Source organism: Myodes glareolus, chromosome 2 (genome assembly GCF_982192425.1).
Source record: "Myodes glareolus chromosome 2, mMyoGla1.1, whole genome shotgun sequence".
NCBI lineage: Eukaryota > Metazoa > Chordata > Mammalia > Rodentia > Cricetidae > Myodes > Myodes glareolus.
In genome coordinates, this window is record NC_142027.1 from 18,002,767 (window position 1) to 18,021,681 (window position 18,915).

At 35.3% G+C, this 18,915-nt stretch overlaps 1 long non-coding RNA gene across 1 annotated transcript in view; it reads left to right on the forward strand.

Moving 5' to 3' along the window:
- Positions 1–18,915, forward strand: part of LOC125392623 (uncharacterized) — a 36,855-nt gene that overhangs the window by 5,531 nt on the left and 12,409 nt on the right. Inside the window, exon 3 of the long non-coding RNA XR_015000633.2 lies at positions 1,776–1,842. This is a non-coding gene — a long non-coding RNA (uncharacterized LOC125392623). The remainder of the gene's footprint in view (positions 1–1,775; positions 1,843–18,915) is intronic.

An 18,915-nucleotide genomic window follows, 5' to 3' on the forward strand; every position in this document is an offset into this window, starting at 1 on the left:
TCCTGCTACGACTGAAAACCGAAAAGCATGCATTTGGCTTTTCCTCAACACAGTTTAAGTGTTTCATGGCAGGACCTCTTAAAAGAGCTGCAAGGTTTTCCAGCAAAAGCTGAGTCAGGAAGCCTCTATTAGATGAGAGCTCTTGCTTGCCTCTAACAAGCAGAGCATAACCGAGAAATTGTTGCTACCAAGAAAGCATGCTTTACTCTATTCTTTCCCAAGCTTTCTCAAGCTTTCTGTGGATTCAGTTATCCACATGGGTGTCATGGGCGCCATCTGTAGCACAAAAGGTCGGCTTGTTGGGGTATCTGTTCCCGCTGGTACTCCACAACTGGCAAGTCCCAAAGAAATCACACATAGTCTACATTAGGTTATAAACTGATTGGCCCATTAGGTCAGGCTACTTATTAGTTCTTATAACTTATGTTACCCCATTATCCTTATCTACATTAGCCACATGGCTCCGTACCTTTCTCAGCTGGGCAAGTTTCATGCTGCCTCTTTGGTGGTCTGCGCAGGAGTGGCGGAGAGCTTCCTGGTTCCCAGAATATTCCCAGTCTCTTTGCTCCACCACTACTTCCTGTCTGGCTTTCCCGCCTATACTGCCTGCCTAACCAATCAGCATTTTATTAAAATATGATTGACAGAATACAGGCAATTCTCTCACACCAAAAACTGATAAAGATTTGATTTGAACAAGAAATATTTCTCAATTAAAAGATAGTAGTTCATCAAGCAGCATGATTTTTAATCCAAATTAACCTATAAAACTAAGTTAACCTCTAAAATAACCTATTAAACTAAATTAACCTATAAAACCGTTTGATCAGATATAACTTGTCAAATAAGAATCTCCCCAAAATTAGGGTTAGAAAATGGTTGTGATTTTTGTCTTTTCAGAAGAATAAATGTTTCTTGCCAAGGAATCTGGAGTTCACTGGACAAATGAGATATCCGAAGATAAAGGACAAATCGTGCAGAAAAATTGTTCAAAGGACTATTGGAATACCACATTTCCAAAAGAAAACTTTGCAAATCTCCAAAAATGTTAGTTTCTGCTATAGTGACTTATAATACATTTTTTCTTTTATGTAGTCCCAGTCCAATTTAAGATTAAAGCTAGCTTTTTAATAGGATCATGACTCTTTCCTTCTCTAATCTCAATCATGCTCATTAACATGAAATCCAAAATCTAGTCTCATTCCAGAAAAGTCACCTGATATGGAACAGAAGAAAAACAAATATTTGATATCTATTTCATTGTTGCTAATCTCATCATCCTTTGGTATTGTATTGACTCTAAGAGCTTTCCTTAATGTATAAAATATATAAGATTTTATGTATATATATATACTAAAATTTGTCATTATATTAACAGTCATAAAGAGTACTGACTAATTCTAGCAAAAGGTTTCATCTATGTTTCTCTACATTATTCCTATTTGAGTCTCTATCAGTATTCTGTAGTTAACCATGGGCATACCTCACAGTTACCTTTGAGGCCTTCAAAGGTAGAATAGGACCCCACATGGATCAGTCCACCAGTAATATGATAACACCACAAAGCTGGAAAACACTACCTAAACCTCTGGTTTTTATTTCAAATTGCTCAGAGCAATTTTGATGTGTCTCCCTGAGATGATATAGCTTCACAGACTATTCGAGGCAGGACTTGAGAAAAACCCTGCACTTTCCTATTATGCAGAGAATGGACAACAAATAATAAAGCTAACTCTCTCAGGATTTAACAACTAACCCAATTTTTTTCTTTTCAGGATCCTCTAAAGACACTGTCTTCCCCAGGAAGCAAATTAAAGAATATGACATTCATATTTCCAAGAGGTGAGATGGGGATTTTGGATGGTGAATGCGTCATGGATATCTGTCATTGTTTAAAGGGGTTGTTTACAAGTTGGTTTTGGTTGAACTCAAGAGGAAAATTTAACAAAGGAAATAAGATTCAGAGTTCTTGTTTTGAAAGAAAAATGGGGGATACAGATATGATAGGATAAAAGGGTAGATTATTGAATCTACTCTGAGAAGAACAAAAGGAGGATGTAGATATGATATGATAAAATGATAGATTATCGAATCTACTTTTAAAAATCAACTACTAGTTCTAAATATTTCCATTGGATTCAACCTTTGTATATTGTACACAAATTTTGTATATTGATACAAACTTGAGATTAGTGTTGCTAATACATACTGAGTATGTGTTTCTAATATTATTCAAGTTATTGTACCTATATAACACATTTAACAATATAATGCAGTTTCTAGTCCTTGAAAATTATTATTACCAACTGTTTAGGAAAATAAGGAAATAATAGTTAATAGTTAGTAGTTAATTACCTTTCATAATCAAACTTGTAGTCACAGTGTATTTTCAAGATCAAACAAAGATATATTTATTCTCAATAGATAGGTCATCTTTAAACATTTTAGAAGTCTACAGAACATTTAACATTATTTACTAACATAGGATCTTTTAATGACAATGAGACATGTCTGCTCCTTGCAGTATCAATCTACTTCAGAGAAGATGATGGACATCAAAGAAACTATGCATGGAGTTTATTTTCTTTGTGAAAAATAAGCACAAAAGTAGGCAAGAAACTGCCATGTCTTTACTATTAACAGCATGCTGCCCTAATAGGACAAGTAGGACCAAGAAAAGTTATTGTCAACACAAGGAAAGATAGCCCTTCAGAGTATCATGCTACACAGAAAAGTCTCTCAGATATGCTAGGCCTGTAGGCTGAAAACAGATGTCCCAATGTTGCAAAGGAAAATTGGGTAACTATTGACTATCCAGATAGCCAGCTATTTCTGTCATTCTTACATTTTGGAAGTCACTTACTTGTACTTCCTGCTTTCTCAGTTAATATTATTTCCTTCTTATGTTTTGGAGGGGCTTGACAAATAAAGAGTTATAGTTGTCTCTGTTTACAAGACACATAAATCAAGTTATAATAGAAAGTAAATTAGATACAAGTCTTTAAACTCATTAAAACAGGATAGAAAATGGAGTATTTTCTCTGAATTTGTCAAATGCAAATGGACTAGATATTTTTTATGTACTTATTGCCTGTAGATATTGTATATAGTTATTGTACTTATTGTATATAGTTTTCTTATATTAGTTATGACTTTCTTTTATATTTTAAACAAAAATAGGAAATGTAGTAATATTTTATTAGTATTTTAAATAAAACTTGCCTGGGAATTAGCATCCAAAGCTAAGCCACTAAAGGACATACAATGTTGGCACCCACCTTTAACCCCTAGACTTGGGAGGCAAAGACAGGTGGATCTCTGTGACTGACTTCAAGGTCATTCTGGGCTATACAAACAAGATGGATCTAGAATCAGATTCAGGTGGTGATGGCTCACACCTTTAATTCCAGCGTTTGGGAGTCACACACCTTTTATTCCCGCACGAGGGTGGTAGAGACAGAAGCAATACGGCTGGGTGAAGAGAGGAATATAAAAGGGAAGGGACAGAAACTCACTGCAATGTGGAGTCTGAGAATCACCCCTTTGGTCTGATGGTTGAAAAAGTTAAAAGTCTCCCTAGTGGCTTACTGTTCTTATCTGATTCTCATATTCAGCCCTTATATCTGAGTTCTTATTATTCATGTTATAGATATAATTCACTGTAAAAGGAGAAACAATGAAAAATTTTGAGAATTTTTCCTATTCTTTTTTTTTGTTCCACAGGGTAGTTGCTAAGATTTACAGCTCATCTGCCCTGTTTTCTTTTCTTTTTTCTGTGTTTTTTTTTTTTTTTTTTTTTTTTTTTTTATCTAACTGTTCCCTTCAGATGACATGTTGTTTGGTTCTGAGACTAGAAAAATTAAATTTGAATTAAGTCTAAGTCTTTGGGTTTTTTTTTTCAGTTTACATGAAAACCACAACACATTTAATTATAATATTAAAAATGTCCTTTCCTAATTTGACGTTGTAAAGTATTTTTTGCACAGCAACAGGAAATTAATTTAGGTCTGGTTGATTACATAAACTGAATATTCTCATTGATGTCTAAGTTTCCTCAATCTTTGCATAGATTCCAAAATGTATTGAATGTTAGTGCTGTGGAATTTTCTTTTATTTGTACTTGATACCATTGTATATCTTACAGACAACTAAATTTTAGCTGGGTTAAATTAAGCTATTTTGAAACAGTTTATAATTTGTACTACTACTCTTTCTATGATGACTTTTAGACAGTTGAAGTACATTTTTAGTTGTAAGAAATTAATGTGTAATATTTAAATAAGAATGTTTTGAATAATTTTCCTGACATTCCATGAAACATGGGAAATTCCAGTTAATAGTAGAAAGAGTTACAGCCCCCACATTGTTCACTGGCCACTGTTTTTAGATCTTAGATCTTTTAAACGGTCATTTCCAAAAAGGTCTGGGATGAACAAAAAAGAAGAAAACCTATGCGTTAACAATGGAAGCACCATAACAGACATAAATTCCTTTCAGAAGACAGAAAGCATATTCATAAAGAACATTTTTTTTTAATTCCAAGTTGATGGCCTTCTCTTTTGTCTTTAATGTAGTCGGCTTTATTCTTGACACCCCGAATCCCTGCTGGGTCACATCATATTGTCAATTCGACCCCCTGCATCCAAACTCAAGGGAAACAACACAGGCTTTCAATGGGCTAATCAAAGTCACTTCTATGCTCTCTAGGAGGGCAAATTAAGTTGATTATTTTCATTGCTCAAATGCAAATGCTGTTGTAGTAAAAATCCAAGATACACATGCTTAGGTTGTATTCAGTCAAATTTTAATATACTCTTGTGGAAAATCCTACATAGTAATTTAAAGTTTACTGATAATTATGAAGAACTGAATCATTAAGTTTTAGTGTGATGCCATTAAGGGAAAAAAAGGTGGCAGAAAACTTCAGATAACTTTTGAATATTTTAGTTCTATTAAGTATTTCAACAAGGGTTTACATTACTTCTTATTGTATTTTGAACATAGTCTCCTCCACACCCCTCCATTTATTTAGGGCTTATTTTGCATATCAAGCGTACATATAAACTTTGTGAACCATGTAAGACTCTCTACAACAGAATGCCAAGAAATTTTGTATCCCACGTAATTCTCATGCTTAAAGTTTCTAGCATATAAAATGGAAATGATCATGCTAAAACTAAAGGCAAAGACTGTGCATCATTTTATCCATTATTCTGGCCTTCGCATTCATTCTACTTTCTGCTTTATAATACCCCTAGAGTATTAGAATGGGAAATACAGAAACTTGAATATTTTCTTCCATATTAAGTTCATCTTTGGTTCACTATGCCATAGCAATTGCATAAAAAACCACAGCAGACCCTTATAGTCAGAAATATCAGAGCTATGAATATCTTCAGTTATTTATCACTTACCAAGTAAAAATCACACAATAATCAACATCAGTTCTAATTTATCTTAATTTCTCTGTATTGTCAAAACCAGTTATACCATAAAGTGTGTGGTAATTGTAATGGAAATCTACAGGCATGGGTATTTATTTTTGTTTTCCCTTGATCAAACACCATGTCCAAAGCAACTTATTTAAAAAATAGTATAGGCTTATGATCTCAGATGTTTGCAATTATGGTGTCAGAGCTGGAAAAGTGAAACGCTGCCATCTTGTTGCACAAGTAGGGAGCAGAGAAATCACTATGAATGGCGTCATTCTTTTTGAATTCTCAAGGCCTACTCCAAGTGACTTGTATCATGCAAGAAGACCACACTCGCTAATCCTTCCCAAACACAACAAAACTGGGAACCAAATATGAGCCTATAGGACTGTTCTCAATCAAACCACCATAGAAGTGTAATGGTTAACATGAATGGACATTTTGATAGCATTATCTGAGAAAAATGAAATGGGTATTTCTATAAGAAGTTTTGTAGAATTGGTTGATTGAAATGGGAAAACCCAACTTAAATGTGAATGGCACCAGATTAGGAGGTAAGATCCATCATATAAAAAGGAGAAAGAGTGCAGAATGCACTAGCACTCATCTGTGTTTACTTTCTGACTGCAAATACTAACAAATGTTTGGAAAATGCATGGAATGCTTGTATTGACACATGCATGTCTTCTCTAATATCCTCCATTTTAGTCAGTAGGTGACTCTTTCCTTCTATCACATGATACTCATTTATTACTCTACTCATCAACAAAGTGATACAAAATCAAATTTGTCTCTGTTTAAGCATGAGTAGTGCTGGGTTCATAGTTTGTAACTATGGATTACTGTCGCTTAAAACTTTGAGAATTGCAGTGTTTTATATCTTAATAAGTATTAATACACACATGTATGATTACATTTGAAAGCAGTTTGAATATTCTTTATTTCCCAATTTATAAAGTCTCTTGGAAAGGGAGTGAATGATTCCGTTGGTAAAATTTGTTGTACATCACAATTTCTTTTTTTAAGTAAATAAATAATTATTATTTTTTGCTCATTTTGCATATCAATCCCTGTTCTCCTGCCTTTTCCTCTTCCCAATTCCTCCTCCTTCTCCCCCATACCACTTATCATCTACTCCTCAGCGAGAGTAAGGCTTCCCATGGGAAGTCAACAATGGCTAGCCCATTGCTTTGAAGGAGGACCAAGGCCCTCCTCACTATACCCAGGCTAAGCAGAGTATCCTTCCAAAGACATAGGATTCCAAAAAGTCAGTACATACAGTAGGGGGTAAATCCTGGTCACACTTCTGGTGGCCCTAGAGTCTACACCAATTGTACAACTGTCACCTACACTCAGAGAGGCTGGTTTCGTCTTATGCTGTTTCCTTCACTCAAGGTCAGAGTTGCTGAGCACCCTTTAGCTCAGGTAAGCTGTTTCTATGGCTATCCCAATCATGGCCTTAACCTCTTTGCTTGTATTTTCACTACTCCCACTCTTAGACTGGACTTTGGAAACTCAGTATATCACAAATTCTTTTTAAAAATATTTATTTATTTATTTATTTGTTTGTTTATTTATTTATTATGTATACAATATTCTCTCTGTGTGTATGCCTGAAGGCCAGAAGAGGGCACCAAACCTCATTACAGATGGTTGTGAGCCACCATGTGGTTGCTGGGAATTGAACTCAGGACCTTTGGAAGAGCGGGCAACGCTCTTAACTGCTAAGCCATCTCTCTACCCACCTATTACAAATTCTTTATCCTTGTCTTTTTATAGTTGGTAAACATTTTATTTTATAACTGTGAGTATTTTGTCTACAAGTAAGTATTGCACCAAGTACAGCTTGGGTGCCCATGAAAGAAAGAAGAGGGGCAACATCTCTGCTGAAACTGGAGCTACAGTTAGCTGTGAACCATCCTGTAGGCACAAATAACTTTTATCCTTCATCCCGTGAAACAGCAAAAATGCTCTTGATTCCCTCGAGAAACATTTGAATGTTACTTTAAAGTTAACACTTTAAAAATTGACTGAGATAATTTCATAAATATCTTGTCATTTTACTCACAAATAATTTCATCACTTTTTAAATTTTGCTAATTCTAAACTTTCTTCTTAATGCCTAATACAGTTTCTAGAAGGTGAAACATTAAAATTCTCATAGTGTATTATTTCTTCCCTACGGTTATTTAAATTATGTTTGAAATTTTTTCGGTGTTATTAATTTTCCAATGTTGAATCTCTAAAGTCCTTATTTAACTGTGTACTTAGATTTCTTAATGATATATAAGAAACCATCCTATGCATTCTATGTGCATGTTCCTGCCCCCATCTCAATAAGTGATGCCCGTGACTATTGATTTTAAAGTATAACTATAATGAATGTACTATTTAAAGAGAGATTGATGGACAGCAGAACTAATATTGAATTTTGATCTAATAAATTTTATTATATCCTTGAAAAGAAAAATTTGAAATCATAGAAATACAGATAGAATTAATGCATATTAGATTGTGGAAAAGTGTTTTATGATGGTTTGCAATTTCACATAGAAATAATTTTTGAAAATTAAATATGTTTTCATTTTGTATTCATACCCAGTTAAAAAAGATAGTATTTACAGCTTTCATATTCTTTAAAATAAAATTGTTTTATGGATACTATTTTATTCATGTGTATAGCTGTGGTAATACTTTATTTGCAATAGATTTTGATATAATTTTATTTATCTTACTGTAGCTATATGTATAAATACCTTAATAATATGTTTAAATTTACCTGTTTTCATAAACTCACATAGAACTTATATTCAAGATTTAGTATCCCATTAGTAAACAAAATATCTCCGTTAATGTTATTCCATTAGCAGATATAAATAATTTATATTTCTGTACATTTTTCTTGACATGTACAGTTCAGCTGTGCAAACTGTCATCCATCTTGAGATCTGTGCCTAGGGTTTAAATGGTATTGAGAAATGAAAACTTTTATAACACTTTGTATTTGCTGCATTTTGTACTTACATAATTGCAAAAAAAACAATTGGAAAGTATAGCTGGAGGAGAAAATGTTTCTTCCTGGTGAAGAAAATGTTTCTTCCTAGTGAGAAGAAAATGTTTGATAGGTAGATTAACTTTACCTATAAGTTAAACTCGCTGCCCCAAGATTTGGCTTATCAATTTTCTAGCTTAGACCACTCACACAAAGTGTAAAAACTGTAGGAGATCATCAAAGTAATTTCTAGTTAGAAAATAGTTGACAGTGGTAGAGTGGAAGGTGGATATCAAATAATGTGACAGAGAAAGCAAAGAATAAGACTGGAGATGTCAGAAAAGCAAATGCTAGCACTAAAGCACTGGGCGGTCAGTGACCAACATGGCTATGGGAAAACTGAAAACCATTTCTTAACCCTCAGTGTCCTGACATTTATTGGGCAACAAAAATTTCACAAAAGTGAAGTAAATTTTATAGAAGTTGTATATGGTTAATCTTCACAATGCTCCTACAGCTTTTGGGAAGAGTTGATATGTTATGTCAGAATTGAAAAATTTGAAACAAAACCTGATGCCTTTCTATTCTTGAAAAATAAATTTTGGGGACTAGACAGATCGATGTCTATCTAGGACTTGCAGTGTTTGGAGTGGAACAGAGTTGAATGCTTAGAATGAATCAAAAACCACTCACAACTGCCTAAAAATACAGCTCTAAGGACCACAGGCCCTTTATGAACTCTGTACATACTATAGACATACACACAGAGATACACACACTGTTTAAAACATAATACATCAGAGATACACAGATTGTTTAAAATAAAATACATGCTTTAAAACTAGTTTTCCATGTGTGACTTATCTGCCCCTGATGGCTTCTCTTTGAATTTTTTGACTCTACCAACAATGCTGGCAACCCACCACCAATATCGGCCAAGCATGGTTTCCCTTGTTGGCTTATTGGAGTTCAAAGAGCTAAGACCAAGAACAAGCAATATTCTAGGATGGTAATGCACCCAAAGCAGGAGGATTTCAGTTATATGTCAAGATTCTGTGTGGAGATTTTATGACTCAGGTTATTTTTAAATGTTTCTCACTCAAGATTGGGATTCCTCCTACAAAGTTACTTTAGTATACAGGAGAAAACAAAAACAAAACCAAAAACAAACAAACAAACAAAAACCCCAAAGATTCAATTTGTAAATTTTTCTCTACAGTGTCTGTTGACAATATTTTAAGCATTTGTCTGTTATAAATAACTTCCAGAACATTTTTATTCTCCATGTTGTATGCCTTAGCTAACAAATAACTTTTATGTGCTTGTTAGAAAAATATATTGCTTAGAGTGGAATAGTCAATCTTATACTTGTTTAACTTTTTAAAGATGTGTCTCCTTTTTATTATTTTGATTTCTAACAAGAATAATTTTTTAATTTAATTATCTGTTCTTTGTTAGTTTTTCTTAAACCATAGCATAGGTGTAAACTTTGTCTTTGTTATTCAGACACTTATGTGTCTTTAAGTTTTCTTTGAGGCTAGATGCTTCATTCCCTGAGAGCTCCATGGAGGACCAATACTTGGTGAACATAAGAGGTGAGACAACAGTGGCCCTGGGACCCCAGATGCCCCACTCCCTAAATCCTCCACATGGGAGAAAGGCCAGAGGCCGCCTCCCTCAGGTGTCTCCAGAATTCTTAGCTGCCAGCAGGGAACTTGTTTGATAGATAGCCATCTATACCACCCCCAACACATCCTTTTCTGCAAGTTCCTTGGAGATGAATTCTTGTACACATAAAAGTTGAAGGAAGAGATGGGAAGGCACCAATGCAAGAACTCCTCCAACATCCTAAAAAGCAAAATGGTACCACCAGAACCCAGCAGACAAACAACAAGAAGACTTGAACATCCTAACCCAGAAGATATAGAAGAAAATAACCTTAAATGTTACTTAATAAAAATGATGGAGACCTTTAAAGAGGGAGTGAAAAACTTTCTTAAAAAATGAAGGAGAAGACAAACAAAAAGCTGGAAGAAATTATTAAATTCCTCAAAGAAACCCAAGAAAACCATGAAAAAAGCAACCAAACAGGTGAAGGAAACATTTCAACATTTGAAGATTGAAATATAGGTAATAAAGACAACAAAAACCAAAGGAATACTGAAAATGGAAAATCTGGGTAAATAAACAGGAACCGCAGAGACAAGTATAACCAACAGAATACAAGAGATCGAAGAAAGAATCTCAGGCGATTGAGGAAATAGGCTCATTGGTCAAAGAAAACACTAAATTCAACAAATTCTTAACACAAAACCTTCAGGAAATCTGGGACATCATGAAAAGACCAAAACTGAGAATAATAGGAGTAGAAGAAGGGGAAGAATTCCAGCTAAAAGGCACAGAAAATATATTCAACAAAATTATACAAGAAAACTTTACCAACCTAAAGAAGGATATACCTATAAAGGTACAAGAAGCTAACAGAACACCCAATAGACTGAATCAACCCCTCACCATATAATACTCAAAACACAAACCTACAGAACAAAGAAAGAATATTAAGAGCTACAAAAGGAAAAGATCAAGTAGTATATAAAGGAAAACCAATCAGAATTACACCTAACTTCTCATTAGAAACTTTAAAAGCCAGAAGGTCCTGGATAAATGTGCTGCAGACACTAAGAGACCATGGATGCAAGCCCAGACTACTATACCCAGAAAAACTTTCTTTCACTACCACTGGAGAAAACAAGATATTCCAGGACAAAACAGATTAAACAATATGTAGCCACAAATCCAGCCTTACAGAATGTACTGAACTAAATAGAGAATTCTCATCAGAGGAATTTCAAATGGCCAAAAGATTCTTATCGACATGTTCTTCATTTTTAGCTATCAGGGAACTGCAAATCAAAACAACTTTGAGATACCATCTTACACCTGTCAGAATAGCTAGTATCAAAAACACCAATGATAGCCTATGCTGGGAAGGATGTGGAGTAAGGGAAACACTTTTCCGTTTTTGGTGGGAATGCAAACTTGCGTAACCACTGTGAAATAAGTGTGGCAGTTTCTCTGAAAGCTGGGAATCGACCTACCTCAGGATCCAGCAATTCTGCTCTTTAGAATATACCCAAAAATGCTCAATCATACTACAAAAGCTTTTGTTCAACTATGTTCACAGCAGAATTATTTGTAATAGCCAGAACCTGGAAACAAACTAGATGCCCCTCAACTGAAGAATGAATAAAGAAAGTGTCACACTTCTACACACTAGAGAACTACTCAGCAGTAAAAAATAATGACATCTTGATTTTTGCATGCAAATGGATGGAATTAGAAAACATTATTGAGTGAGGTAACACAGACTCCTCCCAAAATGAATATGATATGTACTCACTCATAAATCGATATTAGTTATAAACAAAAGGCAATGAACCTATAGTTCAGGATCCTAGAAGAACTAAGTAATAAGGTGAACCTAAAGAAAAACATATATAGACCCTCCTGGAAATTAGAATCAGAAAAAAAATGGAAGCAAGGAAGAGGGGGGTGAGGAGAACTTGAGGGAGTGGAATAGTCAAGATGGAGGAAGGGCAGATATGAGAGCAAGGAAAGAGATATCTTGATTGAGGGAGCCATTATGGAGATAGCAAGTAACCTGGCTCTAGAAAAATGCCCAAGAACCCACAGGAATGAACTCAGCTAAGAACCCAAGCAAAAGTGTGTGAACTGACCTTACCCTGTAGTCAGACTGAGGTTTATCTTAATTATCACCATAGAACCTTAGTCCAACAGCAGATGGGAACAGAGGCAATGACCCACATTGGCGCACTGGACTGAGCTCCCAAAATCCAGTTCAAGAGTGGAAGGAGTGAGATTATGAGCAAGAAATTCAAGACCATGAGATGGTCATCCACTGAGACAGTTTGCTTGAGCTAATGGGAGCTCACCAACTCCAACTGGACTGGGAGTGAATGAGCCTGGGAACAACCAAGCCCCTCTAAAGAGGGTTGACAGCTGGGACAGAATGAGGGGCCACTGATAGTGACACTGGAATGCATCTCTTCTGCAGATACCGGCTTCATGAGATCCTCATGGAATCCTATTCTCCTTGAATTTAAACCAAGTAGGGAGGGCCTTGGACTTTCCACAGGGCAGGGTACATGGCACTCCCTTAGAGTTGGAGGGTTGGGGGAAGGGTCTGTGGAGGGAGAGGGAAGGGACTGGGAGGAGGGGAGAAAGTGGGAATTTGGATTAGTATTTTTTAAGTAATAATAAAAAAAGACAGATTGAAGAGAAAAAAGTTTTCTTTGACATGTTTAGAAGTGTTCTGTTAAATGAATATAGTAAGGTGAAAGCTGAAATAAAAATATAGTTTCATATTATGTAAAAATAGTGGTAAAATTATCATTATTTCCAAAGGGGTTATAATATTTTCAATTTGTAGGGTCCGGGTCTACCCCTGCTCTTGGGGTTACTTGAGGACAGTTTCTGGTCAGCCAGCTAAAACATTCTGTTTGTTTTTGCGCTCTCTCTGCTCTGCCTGGCGATTAGCTGTTGTTATGATTGTTCATACAAGCCACACCCACTCCCTCCCTCATCTGCTTAGGCAGGCTGATCTTCAGCTTCGGGGCCTGAGCTCGCTCTCTTTTCCCTCTTCCTCTCGGAGAGGCAGTTTCGCTTCTGCCTCTCTACCCACTTCTCTGAACTCTTCTCCTTCTTCCCTCCCCCTCTCTCCTCTAAGTAATAAATACCCAATTCTATTTTGTACAATGTGTCTGTCCATGTGGCTCCCACCCGCTTGCCGCTGGGATCCTGCACCTTCTGGGTACTCACTGCTGCCAGGACCAGCCTGCCTGCCACATGACTGTGTTGCCAGGGCCAGCCTGCCTCCCTCATGGCTGAGCCCTGCCTGGGGCTGGCGGCTCCTGGACCCCTCTGGGGACCAGGCAGGGAACCGCTGCAGCTGCTGCTCGGGACCTGCAGACAAAATCATAACAGCTGTAGGGTATTGTTTACTCCATCTGAGGTGTGACAATTTCCCAACTGCCTGGGGGGAATTCCTTGTGCATCAGCAAGGTATGTAAAGATTTCCCCAAAAGTGAATAAAAGGCATTTGGCTGATCTCCTTTCTAACGACCCAGGTCTTTTGTGTGTTCTTTCAATCTCCAGACCCTTGCCTGGCTCATGTAAGGTACACTGATGCGTGAACTGTAAAATGAGGGTAACACAAAATCTGTTGTTACATCAATTTTTGTTTATAACAGCAAAATTAATTTCATTTTTATCACTTTACATCTAAAGATAAGTTCACAAATACTAATTGTATTTTTTAATGTTAATTGTTTTAATGGATTAGTAATAATCTTTTAAAAGGTTAACACGGCAATCACTTTCTATTGTGTTTTAATATTTAAAAGGAGTAATGTTTAAAAGTAACACATTTATTTTTACTTCCCTCAATATTTGCTTTTATGTGTGTTAATTCTTCAACCATGTCTTCAGGAAAACCTTGAAATCACACTGTGGGCTTCTTTCCTAAATAATATGTACTTAATTATTTTGATTTTGTTTTGACATACAGTTGACAGATAATTTACAGTTCTATGCTACCAAGTTTTCACCTCTAAGGGTTTTCAATACTGATTTATTTATTTCACATCCAATAGCACCTGTTATTTTGCCTTCCTGGATATCTCATTTGTTTATAAGATAATACAAAAATATCTTAAACACTATGAGAAAATTTTAATATACATATGTCCACATAGAACAAATATAATTAAAATGTTTTTCCATAGAAAGAAATGACTTTGAATTCTGTATTCTTGGTCTTTAAGAAATATGGAAGACAGAGAAATCAGCAAAACATGTAAAACAAAAGTAAATTTACATCAAGAAACAATGCATTCACAGAACACTCAAGTCTACAATTTAGATCCTATAATATTCTATTGTAAGGATAATCTAAGGAAATTAGGATAAAGTTGTCAGGGTCCGGTACCAGCCTGACCATAAATTATTTCTTTGGACCAGAGGGGAGGCATGGGAATAATTGAGACAACTACATGGCTTTATTAGGAGGGAGTTTTTTAGTGATCCCTAAAGAAATCCTGAGTTCACATCCTGGAAATTTTTACGTTTATTCTCCAAACAGCATTTATACCAAAATGTAAACTGCGGATAAATTCATTAGCATTCTGTTACCTATGTAATCAGTTAAATGATTTTAGTCAATTTTACATCTTTCTATGCCCTCTGTGTCATGTCTTTCTATCTTTCTGCTCTGTATGCCAGCTCTGTCTCACAGGCCAAATTAGCATCTCTATTCCAGACATCCTTCAAATTACAGAGAAGGCGCAGAACAACATTAGCACAATCTGACCTTTGTTAGGGGGGACCACCTCCTGTGTGGCAGGTGCAAACTTTGGCCTAGGATTCTGGTCCCCATACCATGTTGAAATATGGGCCTAAATAAAATTACATTTAATTTCCCTACCTTATAATGATTGAAAACCTTCTGTTTTTACAATTTTATTTTAGTTATAATGTAGTTATAACATTTACCCCCTTTTCTTTCTCTAAAACTTCACCTATGGCTCTTTCTACTCTCTTTAAAATTGATGGCCTCTTCTTTCTTTGTTACTGTACATGCAGATGCATGTATATACACGTATACTTCTAGTCGTTACTAGGTCTGTTTGCAAAATGTTACTTTGCATATGTTCTCAGGGCTAACCATATGACATTAAACAACCAATTGTCCTCTTCCTGGGGTGTTTTGACTCAGTCTCCTCCCACCTTACTTCAGTTGTCTGTTGCCTATGTGTAATACTAAGCATCCTGGGCTTTTCCCCATCATCTTTGGTAAGTCAATTACTGTTGTCCGTTTCTGGTCATAGTTAACCAATTGTGTTGGGGACAGTGTATAGGTATAGATTCTGACATCACTGGGAGACAGTTCTCATTTCCAACTCCATGAATTTCTTGCCTGTACAGCTTTTGTACTACATCTTCCACCAAACTTTTGAAGCTTTATGTGCAGGTGTCACCAGTATAATCTCTAATAACAATCTATAAACATCTGCCCTATACTCACAGATAAGTATAGTCTTCCCCTCTCATCAAGAATAGACAGAGACCACTAGAAAACACTACAATCAATAACCCAGAGTAGTGGGGAAACTCACCATGGATACATCTATAATGTTTTATAATCTTAAGAAAGTTCCTGTATTCAGATGGGAAAATATTAGAAATTGTTTACATTGGCAATTTTTGTTTCAAATGAAAGGTATTATGTGAATCTGAGGTAGTAAGGGTTGTATGAACTATAGTACCATCAAAATGTATAATGAAGCATCAGTTGATTTTTAGTTGACATGGCTTTTTTGAACATGTTCAGAATTTAGGCTGTGTAGAAGCCAGCCATGATAAGCTAAATAGAAACAGACCACCTAAAGGAAGTTCTTTACTTCCAAACATTATTACTTGCCAGAGTAGATATTGGCCATCAATAAGGCCTGAGTCTCAGTAGTTTACTCTAAAGCAATATCTGGTTGTGGAAGAACAATAAATTAAGATTACCCAAGCACTACCCAAGAACAGATCATCCAAAGGAAATGCCTAACATTCCATCCACTGTAGATAGGATCACCAACCAGCACACACTCACCAGGACACCCCATAGACAAATGTCAGCCAATCAGGGGTCCTGAACCTTAGAAACACCTCACCACCACCTTTACTACTGTAAAAACCCAACTCTAACTGGGCTCTCTGTTTATTCCAATGCATTGGACATGCGGAGAGACCAAGTTTGCAAACTTGCCTAAAATAAAGTCTCTTTGCTTTTATATATGGGACTCGGTCTCCTTATTGGCTTCTCTGGAACTTTGAGGATTGGACATAACAGCTATATTATCAAATTTTGACCTTCAAATTCACTTTTTAATGAGTTCTTGTTTGTGTGTTAGTACTTTTATTAATAAAAGAAAATGTAAATAAATAATATTTAACACATAATAAAATTATTTACTATTTATTTTATATTTCTAATGCTTACAGAAAATTTATTTTTGTGCAGGTAACATTTCTATGTGTTAATGTCAGTTTTTAGAAGGTAAACAATAGCAAGAATTTTTTACAGTAAATCATGTATTTCAAACCAAGAATTCAAGTTACTCTAATGCTTAACAATATGCTGCACTGTAGCTTAAGATGGAAATGTGTGCTATCTCATATGCACATTGTTCTCTGTATAAAGTCTCAAGGTAGCTTGCTAATGATAGACTGAAGAGAGAAAAGAATAATGCATTGGGCACTGGGTTTTTGAAAGGTGATTATCTGCACTCAGCTAAAAATAGTGAAGCTCAGTCAGTATGAAGAAAATGAAAATTCTTTAAAACCTGTCTGCCCACTTGAATGGTCAGCATAAAAAAGAGAATATTATTAGGCATGCATGTACTGTTCTATAATTGCTTTTCTAAAACTTGTTACAGCTTTAAATAGAGTTTTTGAATTATTTCTCTAGATGATATTTAAGCATGTTCCTTATTTACAATGCACATTTTTATAATATTTCTTTTATTTTCTTCTCAGTGATTGTGTTTCATATAGCTTTTTCATGTAAATTGCTGACTGCCGATTATTTGTTGTTTTGGTTGTATTCTTTCAGCCTTGTTTCTTTCTATTCTTTTGTTGCACATTTCAGAAAAAGTAAATTTTAATGTCTTTTATTTTAGATACACTCTTAATTTTATTTTTGCTTCTAGGTACTTATATGCTTTTGTGTGATAGCATTGTTTATACTGGACGACTTCTCTTTTTGAAAAGTTAGTTTTAAAATTACTTTACAACTAAATAATCCTTCTTAGAGGACTATGATAGTAGATAAGATCTATTTTTTTAAATATCAGGTTTCCATTTTTAATATTAATTGCTTTATTGCAATGTTGTTATGTCATGTACAAAATTGTCATTCTGGAAATAAAATAATTCCAAGTAAATTTTTTATTAAGCAATAATTTCAAACATACATGGAAGCTGTTTTGATTTACTCCCAATCCTCTCTCTAATTCCTCTCTTTTCTGCACCCATTATTCCACCTTATTTTGTGTGCTCTTTTTTAAAATGTACTAAGACCATTTATAGTAGGCGGTATGAACACAGATGTAGGGTCATCTGCTTGAGCATCATTAGTCTTTCAAAGACCAGATCCCTGAGTAAACTGACTTTTCTATTCTCAGCAGTCATCAATTATCAACAGTTTCTCAGTCAGAGAAGTGATTCCATGACTGCCTTTTCCATTCATGGAGGGCTATTCTTGTGCAGATCCTTTGAAAACATTCACAACCTCCGTGAGTTCTTGTGTTCCATGATATATTTGGAAAACATTGTTTCACTGTAACTACCCATTGTCTTTGGATAGTACAGTCTTTCTGACCTCTCTTTCAAGATCATCTCTATGATAGAGAGGTTCCTGTTAAGTCTTGGTTTTCCATTTTTTTTCTTATTCTCTGCACCCTGAACAATCATGGTTCTCTATGTTAGCTATCATCTATGGTTAAAAAAAAGAATTTACCTTGAAGAAGGTGGAGATAATCAAAATCCTGTGGGTATAAAGGAAAATCCTAGAAGGTAGTTGAGATACGTGTAGATATAGAAAATAATAGCAATGATTCAAGCCTTTAATCTCTGCTCTTGGGAGATAATGCAGGCAGACATTTGTCTGTGAGTTAGAGGATAGTCTAATCTACACAGTAAGTTCCAGGTCAATCAGGGTTATATAGTATGACCCTGAAATCCTTCCCCAAAATATAAAGTACATTTTATGCAATTTCAACAGTATATGTCATTCTATTTCTTCTCATCATCATCAAGTTGTATAATGAATGATACACATTAATATAAGGATATCTCTTAAATAAAATTAAGTTGAAAAGTCTAATATCTGATAAATATTTAACATCTTCAATTCAAAAATATTTTTCTTTCTTTTTTTTCTTTGTCTTCTTTCTTACAGAACATCCTAACCATAGTATCCCCTTACCGCACTACTCCCAGGACCCTTTTCCCATTTCTCCTATCTCACAAATCCATTGCTCCTCCATTATCCTCAAGAGCAGGTCTCCACAGATATCAATGGAACACAGTATAACAATATGCCTAAGACTAGGCCCAAATCATCATATTAAGTTTCTATCAGGCAACACAGTAGGTGAAAAAGGGACCCAAGAGCAGGCAAAAGAGCCAGAGATAAACCCACACTCATTATTAGAAGGTCCAAACAAAATCCAAGCTTAACAGCCATAACATATATGCAGAGGACCTAGAGTCTCCTCATAATGGCTCAGTCTCTGTGAGTTGCTATGAGCCCTACTTAGTTGTTTTTGTGGGCCGTGTTCTCATGGTGTCCTTTTGCCTTGTGCCTCCTACAAAAATAATTTGAAAAGTCTCTGCTTGCAGTTTAGCATTTATTTTTAAACC